Here is a 17,627-nt window from a genome sequence, read left to right as displayed (position 1 = left end):
GAATAGGCATAACACACTAATAAGAGCGGAAAGAAATGAATGAATGAGGATTTAATATGTTGATTGACGACAGGTGATTGGATTAAGGGGGCTGGATCTAAAGAATGAATGTTTTTGTCATTATATTTCGTTTATATTTATGTTTAAAAATATATGTCTAAAAAAACTAGGGCTGTCAAATGATTAATCACGATTAATCACATCCAAAATAAAAGTTTTTTTTACATAATATATGTGGGTGCACTGTGTATAATTATTTTGTATATATATAAATACACACACATGCATGTATATTTAAGAAAAAAATATTATTTATTTATAAAATATTTATATTTATATATAATATAAATTATATATAAATCTATATGCAGTATATACATGAAAATATTTCTTAAATATATACAAGCATGTGTGTGTATTTATATATATAAAATAATTATACACAGTGCACCCACATATATTGTGTAAAAAAAACTTTTATTTTGGATGTGATTAATCACGATTAATCATTTGACAGCCCTAAAAAAACCCTATACAATTATTTTTATCTAATATCTAGAAATATTTATACCTGTTGAAAATCTATTGAAATGTATAGTGTGTATAAAAATAAATAAATGTAATTAATAAAAATGTGTTAAAAAATGTATAATATATATACATACACACACACACATATATATACACATATACATCATACATATTACATTTATGTTCATTCCTTTGGCAGACACAATTAACCAGAGACTTTTAGTTACTAAAATGTATAGTGCATTTAAGGTATATAGTAATCTGTAATCTGCTGATCCCTGTATCATATAAGATCGTGCTCTGATGCACATACAGCAATAGCCAGAAAACACGCATCCAACTTCAGCTTTTCCTGGAGACTAAAAGAAAGTAAAGGAGTGACCCTCAGCAGTGGGGGTCTTAAATGACATCCTTTTGCTTTGCTCCAGCAACACAGGCCACAATCATTCCTGCTTCCCTTCAAAATGGCCATTTTACCACCTGCCTTTTCAGCAGAACGCTGCACTGTGCGGGTCAAGGGAACGGGCCTGTGGTCACGGCGGTCAGGCTACGGGTGCGACTGGAGGCCTCAGATTAATGGCCCCTCTCTGGAGGTCCTGCTACCGATTGCCCTGCCCCTTTATCATTCTTTTCATACCCCATGAAGGGTTTTCAGCAAAGTTCAGCAAAAAACACTTTGGTGATGAAGGTTAGCATGCATTTTTGAATAAGCAATGCATCCAGGATACTAATGTTTGACTGAATATGGCAAACATTTTATGTTGACAAGATAGTTTGGATGCCGGGGTAGCCTATTAAAGTCAAATCATTGCATTGCTTTTGCAGCTTTTTGGTTGTATTAGCCATTTCATTTCTGCATGATACATAACTATTAGTCTTAAAGGCAACATGAATTGGCTTTTACAACCCATTTTATTGTGTGACATTTCTGAGATATTCAAAGATAAGACATTCAGTCTGGGATTACATTATCCATCAGATATTTTATATTATGTAACATTACAATTAATTCATATAATATTATCCAAAAGTCCGTACAGCGTAAGATTTAGAAGACAACTTTTTTAATGCTTTTAATTATTATTTATACAAGTAATTATTATTTGTAATCATTATTATTAATTTAATTATTTTATTTATTGACTTATTTTAATTATAATAATTAATGAATTTAATTATTAGATTGTTTTATATTTACTTTATATTTAATTATAATTATGATTATTTTTAATTATTTAATTTTTTACTTATGTTTATATTTCATATTCTTGATTATCATCGCTATTTTATTTTACTGTATTTCCTGTTTAAAAATCTAAAATGTACTGGAAACATAAGGAATGCCAATTATTCACTTTTCTACATTGATGTATCAATATATTGTTTTATAGTGGGTTATCAATCATTCAAAGCACAATATTCCAAACAAATAATAGCAGCAAGCCATCAACTGATGTGTTTTTATAGCTTCCTGACAGAAACCTTTAAAGAGAAATCGCATTGTGTTCGAAGGTGAAAAGTGAGGGAAGCGAGCAGCAATCAAGAGCAGGAGAACGAAAAAAGATTCGTGAGAAACAGACGTAAATAATTGGCAGGAAACGAAGATCAAAGTGTCCGAGCAGGTCCGTTTGTTTTCAGTCTCACCCCTCCCCGCCATCCCGCTCTTTAAAAACACGCAAAAATGACTTCTGTGGCCCAAAGCTGGAGGAAGTGTTGAAAATGGTTACGTCCTATCCTGAGAGTCCTGTGCTGCCATCCCTGCGATGTTACGATGGAAAGGAAAGCTGTTGCGTAGTGTGCTGTTTGCCAGGAAGAGGCTTCAGAGGACTGTTGTGAGTTCAGAGAGACGGACTGTGCCATCTTGTCTGACTGATAAAAAACATGTTTATGACACGATTCTTCTTCTGTTGTTGTTACAGAATTTCAAAGGGATCTAAGGGACAAAGTTACATAACTGAAGGACAACCTACGGGGAAAAAAAAGATTTAGCTTTTAAATGCACTTAAGCTTAATTACTTTAAAACATATTATTTATTCCTATATTATTTATTAAGGATTCTCATACGTCTAACCATGAATTTCCAATTTCCATGACTTTTTAGGATTTTGTTAACTTATCCAGGCTTAAAAATTCCCTGGAAATTCTATTGAATTTACATAAAATATACATATAAAACACTCTTAAAAAACTGCTGGGTTGGTTCAACCTATTTGGGTCAAATATGGACAAACCCAACTATTACTTTTAAAAATCGAAATTAAAATTTTAAAAACCAATGGTTGGGTTTGTCCATATTTGACCCAAACATGGGTTGAAACAACCCAGCAGTTTTTGGAGTGAATATTAACTGATTTATGATTATTTCTATTTTTGTTTTGTGCCAACTTCTGTCCTCAGATAATGGAAGCTTGTGTCCACCTAAAAAAAAAAAAAAAGTAATTGCGACATTTTTAAGAAAAAAAAAGTCAGCAGACAATTCATACTTTTTTCTTGCGATTGCGAGTTTATGTCTGGGAAATTTAAAGCTTGCAATTCTGAAAACTTGAAATCTCACAATTCTTAGAAAAAATGTCAGCTGACATTTCATACTTTTTTTCTCGCAATATCGAACTTATGTCTGAGAAATTTAAATCTCGCAATTCTCTCGCCATACTCTTTTCTCGCAATTACTAAATTAAATCTCACAATTCTGACTTTTTCTCAGAAATTTTGGAGATAAACTTGTACTTAAGAGTTATAAACTCTAAACTGCGAGATATAAACTCACAGTTCTGAGATATAAAGTCACAATTACTTTCTTAATTTTTTTATTCCATGGCGGAAACAAGCTTCCATATCAGATTGTCCTTATTTGGCAAAAACAAATTCCATTTAATTGCATATTTGCCATGTAGTGGGCATAATTACATTTGGGCTCCCTAAAGCAGAGGTAATGGCTATTAGATGTAACCATTATGGACGCTCCAGTAAAGGAAAAAAAAAACCTACTAGTTCCACCTCTTCATTTAGATGAGCAAACCTGGAGTCCTGCTCCATTAGGTTTGCTTCATCACTGCAGTAATGGCCAGCAGTGAATTTCTAATGCTTGAGTAGGCTTTCCCACTCATTAACTATGTGTCTCTTTCTTACAGTAATAGGGAAGTCAAAGCTTGCTCCTCTGGTCCTCTTTACCATCACAGCGATAACACACATTTCTGGATGTTTCCTGTCATGGATACTTTTAAATTATTCAATTTAATTGATTTGAACCATAATTTGGGATTGCAGCTGTGGCTCAAGTATCATGACAATACTGTACACGTGCTGTATATATAATAGTATATACACACACACTGTATGTAATAGTTAGATAAAGCTTGCCTTTACAAAGTATGGAAAGCGGCAACTGTGAGAACTTGCTATATGTATCACATATTAACCTCTGGCAGGCACAAATATTTTTTACTTTTGAAACTATTTCAATTCAAGTGTTCATACGAGCCAGTCTGTCATTTGCATTAAAAATATAACAATAATCAAGAAAAAATGTGCATTATCAATTCATATTGATTGCCAAAGATGTGATGAATTGTGATTGTTCCCTTACTATTGTATCATATTGCTTACGGTTATCGGTCTATTTAGACATATACCGCATTTTCATCTCTGTATGCATGTATAAAGCAGGCCAATGGCACTCGACATTATTCCAGAAGGAGGACTTGACCTCTGATCAATAAAAAGTGGCCCCATTTTAAACCAAAGCCCATTGCATTAATAGCATTTTTATATTCAACAGATTCATTTTCCTAAATAGACATCGGGTTAGTGGACCTTGGTCCCATTGAAAGGATGAAGAGGAACAACCTTTTTTTCCCATATGGGTGTTCAGAACATGTTTTCTGATAGAGGTGGATGCCAATCAACTCTCCATCGTCCTCTAGGGGTCAATCGATACCAGCTAATCGTTGCACTACATGTCTTTTGGAGTGAGGCACAATCTCAGATTAATTATTTTGCCATTGAGATGGGACTGAAATATATGAATGTGTAACTGTCCATCTTCTTGGTCTTCACGCACATTACTCTTGAGAACAGTCTCTGGGATAAAGATGGATGCTACTGAGGATGCATGTGTTTTTTTTGTGTGTGTGTGTGTTTTTAGATTATGGTGGCTTTGTGATATTTTCAGGTAATAATCTGAACTATTTTATCACCTACAGTACATGTTTTGTATCTGAAATATTAAATGAATTTATGTGTGTGTATTTTTTTTTAACTCTCTGATAACCAACTTTTTAAAAATTTTCATCATTCTAAAATCAAAGTCAAAGTCCTAACTGAAATGTTCAATGAATTTATAATAGAGGACATCTTGCGAATAGGTTTACATAGGGTTAGAATTTCAAACTCGAATTACCAACTGTTTAAAATTTTAATCATTCTAAAATATTTCTTGCTTTTTGTCCTTTTTTTTTTAAGTTCGTGTAGTCTTGGGATACTCAGACAACACAAACTGAAAGCGTAGCAAAAAGCATGACATAATGACATTTTTCTTGCAAAGTTTGTCATGTTCAGGGCCGCGCGTTTATTAGTGGTATTTCAGAAACGCGTGCATTCCTTGTCAGGAACGCAGTGCATTCAAATAATTGATTAGCTGAAACTCATCTTTCATATTTAATTCATTCTGCGACCTAAACTATTTTTTATATTTTCAAGGCAAAGTTGTTTTATTAATGAAGAACATGTTCTTACTTACTAGACTAATATGCACTAACTCACACAAAGCTTTAGGTTAAGTGCTTTTTCGGGAATAGTTGTGCTCACGTCGAGACTGTTGATGATTGAAAGAGGAAACACTTTCACTAGCTGTAATATGTTCAGAGAACTCAGTCAGCATTAGTAGTAAGTTGTGCCCTTAACTAAGATTCATCAAAGATTCTCGGCCCCTACTGGAAAAAGAGAAAGACGGAGAGAAACAGAGAGGAACAGCCGGCTGAGTAGACTTCCTCTGATGAAAGGGTCAGTGGCACCTGTAAATCTGTGGTCTCACGGTGCAGCTGTGAGGACCTCGGCGGCTTAGCACTAAGGGACCCTAAAGTACCTTCCCTCACATCCCCCCAAAACAGACACAACCATTGAGGAATGATGGGGGTGGATGAACAGGAACAGGGAATGGCTTTGGAAACACCCACACGATCTAGCTAAAGTGCTCATGTGTACTGCGAGGGTTTGGATGTGTTCATCTGAGGCCCTGTTTACAGCTGGTATTAAGATGCGTTTTGGTCGATCGGATCACAAGTAGACAAGGGAGACTTTCCCGTTTACACCTGGTGTTTTAATCCGTCTCTTTTGTCCACTTTCATCCACTTCTGTCCTGATTTCTTTGAGGGGAGGGTCTATGGGCGGGTAAATGTATGGGCTTTTTCAGATCTTTCGATCTAATGGACGAAATAAGCTCACGCAATATACATATGTACGCTCTCGGAGACAACGGGAAAACATACGGAGAGCCGCAGCTTTGGTTTCTGCTCTGACAGACGCAAGACCACGCCGAACACTGTGAGTGTGTGTTAGAAATCAGGAATGGGGTGAGAACATTGTGCTTGGTGCGTTTTTCATCTTCAAACCAAACTTGGGTCTTTTTAAACAAAGTTTAAATCCCGTCTGGCTAGCGCGCTTCCCGTAATATTCCCAGAGATTAGACGGTCTTTTGTGGCTGTTCGAACTCATTCGACCACATGAGCGTTCACACTAAGCACACTTTTCCTCTGAAAAGTGGACAAGCTCAAAATGTTTTAGACCCGGTTTACACCTGTATTTAGCGTCGTCCACTTGTGATCCAATCGACCAAAACGCTTCTTAAAGGAGAACTACGGCGCAAAATGAACCATTGGTCTAATAAAATTTTGGTACCTAGTCAACCGTTCTCTGAGATTTGTTTTCATGATAATCGAATGTAAAGAGTTTTATCTCTAAAAACTGTTTAGCGTATAACGCTAGAAATGGGGGCATTTAATAAGTAAAAAGAAATCGCTAGTTTATACCACTAACAAGGCTCAAAATAGCCCGACTAGTCAAACCACGAACGCCATTCACACAGTTCAGAAGTTCACAGAACTTCATACAGTTCAGCTCACTTAGCACGTCGTTCGTGGTTTGACTAGTCGAGACTGTACACGAAGTGGACTGTCTTTATAAAATATCTTCTTATTAAACGGTCTGTACACTTACAAAGTTCTCAATGCTTCGTTTTGCATGGGGACCCTCATTATGTTACTGTGTTAGTGTGGGGCTATTTTGAGCCTTGTTAGTGGTATAAACTAGCGATTTCTTTTTACTTATTAAATGCCCCCATTACTAGCGTTATACGCTAAACAGTTTTTAGAGATAAAACTCTTTACATTCGATTATCATGAAAACAAATCTCAGAGAACGGTTGACTAGGTACCAATGTTTTATTAGACCAAAGGTTCATTTTGCGCCGGAGTTCTCCTTTAATACCGAGAGTAAACAGGGCCTGATGTGTCAAATGAACTCAACTGGCACTGGACAGACAGATTTACATCAGTCTATAACTGTGATCTTGTTTTTGACTGTCAAAAAAGTTCCTCACCCAAGAGAAGACGCAAATTTTGGACTAAGCTCATGAAGGTTGAGTTATATGCCAGTGAATGAGTAACATTGTCCTAAATTGGGTTTGGTTTTAACAAATTCTGTATTAAGTTGGTTTATATACTGTATATATATATCTCAAAAGTGACAGCACATTCTATCCACAAAAGAATCCTTTATATGTGATAAAGGCTATAGGAGGTGAAGTGTAAAATACACCCATACTGACATATATTTAGACCGCTCTCAATGTCCTTATTTGCTACTCTTTTAAGTTTCACAAGCTCCTGCCTAAAAAGACCAGAGGATTGTCTCCTAAAGTTGTCACTTGCGATTATCTTTGGCATTTGTTCCTTCGTCTGTTCTAACTGTGGGTCTGGTAACACTATATGCTCAATATAACAATGTCAGGTGTCGTGAGCCTGCAGTGAAGCTCTGACAGCAGGCAGCGTGTGTCACTGGAGCCCATTGTTATTTTGGAGGGAGCATGTGTTTGTCTTGTAGTGGCTCAGATTTCTTGGCCTGTGCCGAGCTTGTCCACCGCACCGGGCCCAAGTCGCCGTGATGGATGGTGACCCCGGCTGCCGGTGTTCACCCCCCAATGCCGTTCTCCCAGTACAGATCTTATTTACATTCTATCCAAAGAGCAGAGGGTCTTGAGATATCTTTTTATGGGACACAATGGCTCCTCCATGTCAACTCACACCACGTCAGATTTTAGAATAGAGAAGACAACCGAGCTGACCCATATCTCACCTGTCCTGGTTTGTCTGTTTCCTCAGATTTCTGTCATTGCTCCAGTGATGTGAGGAGGATATTAATGTGAACCTGGCAGACAGTGAAACAGCTTTTAGAATACCACCTTAAAATGCTGTATTGTGTATATTATTGAGTATAATGCATTGTGCCATTGAGATTATTTTATTATGTAAAACAATATCTTTTTTTTTAGAGCAGTTATGCCTATTTTTCTTTTTATTTATATCATTGTTTTAAACAAACCTTAATAGCCATAGAACATGGTTTATTTTCTTTTAGCTTAATATTCGTTTCTTTTGATTTTGTATTTGTTCAAACCTGGTCAATTGTGACAATCACTGATCAAATATTTCTGAATTATGACTTGCTGCAATGTCTCTTCCTAATTTCTACAAATAAGGCAAAATAATTTAAACTCAAATAAATATTTCATGTAGCCTACATGAATTTATTAATAAGTAGCTGTAGGGTAGGGATAATGACGTTTATTTTGTGATAATGTATATTATCCCTTTTTTAAATGCATCTTAAAATATGCTCTTGTTTCTATTAATTTAGCTTCAAATAAAAATCAACTACAGGAAATCTCAGTACCTACGCATCATTTCATTTAATGATTGTTTTGATGAATGAATATGTATTAGCCATCAGTCCCAAGAATATCAATTGGGTTGAGACGGTTCCCCTGACGCAAATCTTACCTTTAGATGAATATTTTCTGATGTGCGTTTGATATTTAATTCATGTGACTTAATTCGAACCACAATGGGGTAAACATCCAGAAAAAAAGCAAAAACAAAGGGAGAAAGAAGGAAAAAACGCATCGCCTCAGCCGAATCTCGCCTGAGGTCTCGCCACAATTACCCTGAGGAGAACTTCACCTGCGAGTTTCCCGCGCTTTTCCATTCTCAGCCACGCGCGCACCAGCACCGCCGCGCGCCGCGTGCTCTTCTGCTCACGAGGGAGGAATCCGACGCGCTTCTCCCGGCCCTCATTGCGAAGGTGTTAATTGGCCTCCTGAGTTTGCAGAATTGTCAGGGTAAAAGGTGGTATCCTTGATGTATCAGCACACTTGCCACCGGTGACTGATCCTGTCAAGTCCAACATGCTTCGTGCATATCGTATGTCTCATTAAAAAAGCAGACCATCGATTAAAAAGGAAAGAAAGAAAGAAGAAAAATGCTCAAACAATAGCTTTCCGGCGCAAAGAATGTCTGTTTATAAGTAGGCTAATTAATGTTTGTCTAGGCCTAGGTACATTCTAGTAGGTACATTCACTTTTTCTTATTTTCCATATACAAACTTTGACTTTAAGTAGGCTACCCTTTTCGTGTTGTGTGACCTAACAACCGCAAACATGATCTACTTTATTGTTGTTAAAGTTCAATCATGAGAAACTAATTTATTGGTAGGCCTACTTTAAAAAGCCTCGGATATCTTCAGTGTAAAAAAAAGTTGCTACCTTAAATTTTTAAGTTCAATCATCTTGGATGTTTGTCATTTCAACTTAAATTGTATTAAACTGACTTAAAAACAACAACTTGAATCTTGTATAACTTTCAACTAAAAGCTGAAAATTAGTTGATGAGTTAAATTGATGAGTTAAAGCAATGCAAAAAAAAAAAATGTTGTGATAACTTATTGAATATATAATTTTTCACAGTTCAAACACTTTATCTTCAGGTTACTTTAGGGCTATTGTGTTTTTTACTGCTTTTTGCGGTAAAGGGTTGAACCCCATAAGGGAGGACAAAGAAAAAGGTGTATGTATACGTGTGGACAGTGTTTCAACAGCATTTCAAAAAAGGGCACAAGCTAGCCAGTGAAGGCTCCCACTTAAGCAAAAACAGGTTGTTGTTTTTTTCTCTGGAGATTTGCTATAATACGAGTGATTTCCTGCTTTTTATGTGGCATGTTTGTGTTATTGATTGTGAAAGCTTCCAGTAAGGATTACTACTCCTAACCTTGTGTTAAATGTGTTTCATGATGATTATTATTATTTAAATCCTGCTCAAAATCTAGGCAGCCTAAGGGGGCCTATTTCTTTCATAACTTGCAGAAAGTTAATACTCACAATTAGTAATCTTACTATACAGCTGCTTTATTTTTAAAAGGTGAAAGGATTTCGACACATCAACTGACAAGCAACACATGTCTTTGAAAATGATAATGACTGCTTGCAAAACATAACAAATGTTTGCTGAATTTGTTTCCCAGGACGAAAGTCAAATATTAACCACCTCTTCACCTGCAGTCCTGTTTGCAGTTTCCAGTACTGTCAGATATTTCTCATCTGAATTTTGCTTTTTTTTTTTCTCGAGGCAGGGGACTTCATTTGGATCTGGTGCGTTTCATTTTTAATTTCATGCATGCATTTTGGATGCTTCCTTCGTATATGTCTCGGCCCGTCAAAAGTGTAAACAAGAAGATGATGATTATTTCATTGAGAATGCACCTGTCAGACAGAAAGAGGAACACAACATTCGGTTCAGGCCGTGTTAAGCCACTGTGTAAATCAATGGATCAAAATTTACGAGTCATATAGCACAGAATTCAATCAAACCAAACACTCTTGTGAAGAGATGCTATGGGTTATGTATTATTTATTCACCTCTCTTTTGCTCAACTTCTCAAATATTACATTAATAATTTAGCTTTGCAATTAAAGCATTAATAAAGACAAATCAAAAATGCATCAGAGCTTTGAAGGATGATCCATCTAATGGACTCGTTCCACTGACCATTTGCTGAGGCAGATCTGGGACCGGAGACTCGGACAGTGCCAGGTGGATGGATATTTCTCTTTTGTTCATCCCTCCGTCATTTATACCTCCTAAATAAAGCTGTGGGTCAAAGGGCAGCTTCAGACGCTGGGACAGGCATGTTTCCACCACTGGAGGGTCATCTTCCTCACTAACCACAGTGTGTGAGATGACCTTTCCATATGAGTCTCAGTGGTCAGGGATTTTGTTGGACTTTGTCACATATAAGCATCTTCCTTTTTCGCTCTCTGTCGGCAATATGTTATTTGGTTGTAAATGATTCAACCTTGGTAAAACGCATGAAAAGTTCATTGTTTACTAATGACAAATGAATTCGAAATAGTGTGTTCCCTTGGATATTTCTTTGCCAAACACAGATTGTAGTTCACATTAGAGTGTTTAGTGACAATTTACAAATTTTGTGCATTATATTTCTGGTAAAATATTAATAAATCAGAAAGTTGTAATATTTTATACCAGTTTTAGTAACAACTATGTAATGAACTTTTATTTTAACTGATTTTGACTGATAACAGATGTGCATATACAGTGTGTTATTTAAAGATATGAACATTGTCTTGATAAAGCGATGCCCTTTTCAGATATATATTGCCACCTAGTGGTTGAATTCTGTATATAAAAAATGAAAATGAAAACGGAAAACACACAAAAAATCTAAATATAAAACAATCTATAATAGTATCTCAATGATAAACACTGGAAATATATACACATACATTTTATGTTAGGATTAATAAATAATTGTCAATTTGACAGCACTAATATATGGGTACAACGGGGCTAATTTGCTTTTCACTATTAGCCAATAGTGTGATTGCATCAAAATATATATGTTTGTATTGAACATTTATGAAGCAACAGATTTTGTGTGCAAATAAATCATAAAAGTGGTTTATTAAGTTTAAACATCTTATAAATGTATGAGGTGGCAATGTGGGCCTTTTACCCCACACGGGGTAAAAGGCCCAAAGAATTGATACAAATAATACTAAATATACTAATATAGCATAGGCTACTAAAACAAAATCTTTTTAATAATGTCTAAATTAATGCTTGGTCAAAACAACCACTTTAGCAAAGTTAGTAGGCTAGTATTTTTGGTTTATTTCTCCAATAAATACTGTCATTAAAATGTATGGCTGTTTATGATCATGTTAATTATTGTGCCTTTCGCCCTAACAGCACAGGGGCGCATTTGACCCCAAATAGCATACTTTTACATATTCTTCTGTTGTGGAAAAAACTGTTGCTTTAATTACCTTGAAAATCATTAACAAGACCCTTTTCTCAAAATATATTCAATAATTTTATCGATAGGCTACTTAAATTTACAACATTTTGAAAAGCGGATGTTTTGGAAGGTGCTGCGGCAAGTTTGTGCCATCTAGTGGTTTACAAATCAAATCTAAGGAGCCTTCTACCCCGTGGAGCCTTTAGCCCTGTTGTACCATATATATAGGCTATTATTAAATGAACGATCAATTTACAAAAACAGTAAATAAAAATAAACAATAAAACGACTTTATTTGGTTAGGCTACACATGTCTATTACTGAACACTCTCATAGTTTGTTCTATGACAGTTTTATTTAAAGTCACGCATTAGAAGTATTCATATTCTAATCTCAAAAATAGAGCCTCCCGTCACGCCATGCAAAACATGAAAGACAGACAGAGGAGGACAGAGGACAGAACATGAGTGAAAACCCTCAATCGTTCAGCCCTGAGTGCTTCTGCAAGGCCCTGTAAATCAGCTCGACTGCACGTAGACTCAGTGTTTTGGAACAGGGAGATTGTCCCCTCTGCATCATTAGGGCTAATAAGACACACACACACACACACACACACACACACACACACACACACACACACACACACACACACACACACACACACACACACACACACACACACACACACACACACACACACACACACACACACACACACACACAGTCTACAAATGAGGAACCTGACACGACTGACCTCGGGATGGGGGTCATCATCAGGTCATCGCCCCTCAAACAATCACATCCCAACCGCTATGCTGATAAAATCATTGAGACAAACTACATTATCAAAACTTATTGCTAGCAGAATTTTAGCTTCAGACGTTTCTTCCTTTTAACATTATTCAAAATTAGGCCTATCTCTTATTCTGCCCTAAAATTTCATTTAACTATTTATTATATAATAAAAAAATATAATAATGTTAAAAAAGGACATCTTTATACAGTCGAATTGTGAATTATGCAACAAACTCTTTGATACTCTGATAAGTAGGCTATAAATGTTTGACAAATCACCAGTCGCTGACGTCACTCACCGAGGTCACAGTATAACCACTAGGTGGCAGCGTTTGTTTAGTTTTAATCAACTGTACACATTCACATGCTGTTATATATTGTATATTTATTTAAAATATGTTTATTTGAATATTCTGAACAGTTTATTAGACAACAAATATGAAGTGGTATTATTATTATTTAAAATAAATAATATATAATTTAAATGTATCATAGGCCAATATTCTAATCTGCTATAAGACAATTCACCTATGAAGTATTTCAGAAAATCATACTATTATTCAAAAAATAAATTAGGTGTCAAACAATAGTGGATTTAAATAAAAAAGTAAGGACTGAAATGAAGTTGTGAAAATTAAAGTTATTTTTTTTTCTACTAGTCTATCTTACATTAAATAAACCATAACCATAAGCTAGGCTATTTATATTGACCTACATATAAAATTGAATACACTTAATAAAGATCCACGTGGAATTACTAACATTAAAAAATAGGCCTAAACTAAATATTTAATAGTTAGAAGAAATGTAAGACTTCCCACAGTGTTATTTTTTCTCCCAAAAACACCAGACATGTTTTCGCCTTCAGAACACGTGGTGCTATTTAAATCTAATTCTTTATTTACTCATTTTGCTGTTGGTATACATTGTTCCTGTAGGACCCCGCTGAACCTTTACGTTTTCCAACTCAAATGTTGACACATGCTAATAACACCTGACAAATGTTAATGTTGGCAGAAAGTGAACAGGGACCTTTTAATTTCCACTGAGCTTTCGCTAGCATAACGATTTAGCAAACACGGCCATTTTCGTCAAACCGTAGTGCAATAACTCAGTAATTCATCTGAGGGAGGTTGATATTTTAGTTGAACGTCAACTTTAATGTAATTTACGTGGTGATAGGTGTCACGATTATTTTCAGTTCCTCAACTCCACAAAAGGAAGCCATTGAAGCAGGAGGAAAATATAAAAGCACTGCGGTATTTCTCAAAATAGTGTCATATTTGAGGGAAACGGCCGGGTATGTACACAGGTCGAAACGTCTAACCGCGAATATTCGCTTGAGTTAATCCTCTTGTCTTGACTGATGCTCGGCTCTCTTCTTCTCAAACACCTGCAGTCTTCTTCGCCTTTCCTGTTGCCAGTTAGGAAACCACAGTGACATTCAGAAGTCGGAAAAAACAGAACACGGTCTATCCCAAAATACTGCTGAGGTCTGTAACTTTGAATTGGCGCTTTAAAAACAAGAGCTGAAAAGCTTCAAGGCTTTAATTATAGATACCCACACAATAAGCGAATGAGGGGCTTCAAAGGAGGCGACGGTAAAACAGAATTGTCATTTCTGTGTTTATTAGGCCTATACAAAAGCCAACAAGCTTGTGATGGGAACAGGGGCTCGAGGAGAACAAGAAACAGGAATTGTAGGCCTAAAGTAAAGCTCGGAAATGTGTCACATGTTCTTTGATTGTGATTTCATGGACTGAAATTCAGTTACCTCTTTTTATTGTTTTTATGATTATTTAATTTGGCCAGTTATTATAACATGGCCATTTTATGAGGGTCAAATGGGCCTATTCAAAGTGCCTGTAAAACCAGCAGCCTACAATAAGACTCACTTAAAAAATATATTTTCATGATTTATCACATCTTTTGTCAAATCAACTTAGATAATTAATGTGGTTCAGATAACAATATTTTGAGTTTCTATTTATTAAACCAATCTCCTTTGTTGTATTAACTCAATAAATGTATTTCAATAAACTCATAATTAAGGCAACCATGTAACTTAGTTTTTCAGTTAAACCAACAATAATTAAAACACCACAATGAGTTAGAACGTACAAATACAAACTAAATGAAACTTATAACATACTAAGTTTTTTTAAGGCAATTACATGTTGTGTTACCTTATATAGGCCCATAGCCTTGCTCATTGTGTTACAAAATTTTAAAGACTCCAGATACTTCAAAATAAATGTAATTCTGTTTGTTTTTCTCTATAATTTTCTGCGATTAGGTTTGCCTTGAACTGCTTAAACATTCAAAATAAATCAAATATTTTCTTTTTATATTTTATACCTTTTGAGAAATGGAAAAGTTTTAAACTCTTACATTGATTTGCACTGCATATTTGCAGTTAAAGTTTTAAATATTAAAGTTTTGTAACGATCTCTTGATTTCTTGGACAACATGGTTAATCGTCCTGCACAGATTTTTGTCCAATCAAAGCTCACTTTAGTGAGAATGAGAAAAAGATTTGGTTTAACTTAAAGAGTTACCTGGTTGCCTTGACATTTTTGAGTTCATTTAAATGAAAAATGTGAGTTAATACAATGAAGGATATTGGTTTAATAAATAGAAACTCAAAATATTATGTTATCTGAACCAAATTTGACAAAAGATATAAATTTGTGACAACAAATCATGAAAATATTTTTTTTACAGTGCTACTAATGTCTTTTAAGGTTATCCTATTACATTTGATGTCGTTTATATGCCTGATGAAATGGGAAAATGTTTATGACAGGAATCAAATGAATCACAGACTTCACAACATGACGGCCATCAGCATTACTTTACAAGGTTGCTTCGCATTCGTTAATGCAGCCTCCAAATATCTTTCATGTGACAGTTTTCATCAAATAATTCTTAAGAGTAGGCCTATATAATCATCCCAGGACCATGCGTCCTCACCGCCACAGTAAGTAAAGTAGCCCAGCCTTAAGAAATCACACACAGCAGGTCTCTGATGGAGCCGTAATCTGATGTTAATTAATCCCGCGAATTGACTGTCGTTTAAAAAAAAACTCAACGGCGAGCGGGAGTCAATAATCTCTGTCAGCAATGTCACCGAGGTGCCGAGGGGCTCTCACCCACACCGACACGATAAGCCACTGCAGCTTCTTGACAAATTTAATTTGGATTAATTTTTCATAAACTACCAGCAATGTGACATAATCTTGGATTGGCCTAGAAACGGACAGTAAAACCGTTAGCCTCTAATTAAGATACGGCCTCTATCCTTAAGATAGAGCGCTATCCTTCTCTGATTTCACCGTGATCGGTTTAGTTCAGCTCAAACGCGACGTGTATAGCCTATGATCTCACAAGCCTTGGATTTATTGGTGAATTGCAAGAACTCTTTAATAAGATGTTTTCAAAATAACCTTGTTTACTTAGTTCCTAACCACATAGTCTCAGTCTACGTTTCCATCAGGCATTTATTAGACAGGATATTGGGTCATTGTGTAAAAAAAATGGCTATAAATGAAAATTTTAAAACTCTGTGGGGCACACTTTTATGTCACTGATTGTACCATATGTATAATCATTTATTATAATATATATATATATATATATTATAATAAATATAAAAAAAAAAGATTTGGTTTAACTTAAAGTGTTACCTGGTTGCCTTGAAATTTTTGAGTTCATTTAAATGAAAAATGAACTCAATGTTTTTTTTCTATATATATATATATATATATATATATATATATAGGGGGCTGTAGTTATATAGTAGGCCTATGCCTACAATTATTGCAGATAGAAAATATTTAGGCATCAAGACATAAAACAGTCCTTTAAAAAATGATTGTTGGTTTAACTTAAAAAAGCAAGTTACCTGGTTGCCTTAAAATTTTTGAGTTCATTGAAATAAAAAAAATTGGGGTTTTACAACTAAGGAGTTTGATTTAATAAATAGAAACTCTAAATATTATGTTATCTGAACCACATTAATTATCTAAGTTGATTTGACCAAAAGATACAAATTTGTGATAACAAATCATGAAAATAATTTAACAACTCTACCACAGCTCCGGTTAATACATTTTAGACTCACAGGATTAGACTGGGTTTGGATAGGTCTTGTCTTTATTTATTATACAAAGGAAACATTCATCAGCCTTAAAGGGGCCTTTGACATGGTGTTCTCAGTCCACTTGCGTCTTTGCCACGAAGAGCCACAAACAAACTCAGAGAGGCGAGCAAATGAGTATATCCAGCTCTGTCAGTTAATATTTATCGCCGGTGCCACTTTGCGAGAAGGAAATCTGGGACACAGTTGCATTCATTGTTCAGTGAGCTTTCTTTTACAGTCCAACCCACCGACAGCAATGAATGTTGATTGTGACCTTTGTTGCAGTTTTCAAAGTCAAACTTTTCCGGCGTCATTCGAGGCTAGCATCGGAAGACCGCGCGGCCGTGTCTCCAGGAGTCCATGCTCAAATTCCTCTTTAGCCGATGGTGGGGAGAGGCAAGGCTCGGTAGGGCTCGGCCGCAGGGTACAATCAACGGTCGATGGTTTTTTTCTATTTAGCTCAAACTCACCGACAGCGTTGAATGTTCACTGAGGCAAACATGGCCTGATGGTGAGTCGACTTGACAGTCTGCGCAGAGGTCGCTGTGGAGACAAGGCAAGCAGCGGGCGGGTGCATCCCACCTCTCAATGCTGAAAGGACATATCACAGGTCACCTACTCCAAAAATACAACTTATTGAATTCTGCTCTCAAACTTTATGACCTTTTGATGGTTTGGACATTTTTACACAACATAAAAAAATATATTAAAAAATCGACTATTTATTTTTTCCATGATTGCCCCTTGTCTTATTGTGCATCAATTTCTCGCTGATGTAACCAAGGCCATGTG

This window comes from Rhinichthys klamathensis, unplaced genomic scaffold, assembly GCF_029890125.1.
Source record: "Rhinichthys klamathensis goyatoka isolate OS25496 unplaced genomic scaffold, OSU_Roscu_1.1 h1tg000467l_1, whole genome shotgun sequence".
Lineage (NCBI taxonomy): Eukaryota > Metazoa > Chordata > Actinopteri > Cypriniformes > Leuciscidae > Rhinichthys > Rhinichthys klamathensis.
The sequence above is the reverse complement of the archived record's forward strand: the minus strand, read 5'-3'. Positions refer to the sequence as shown.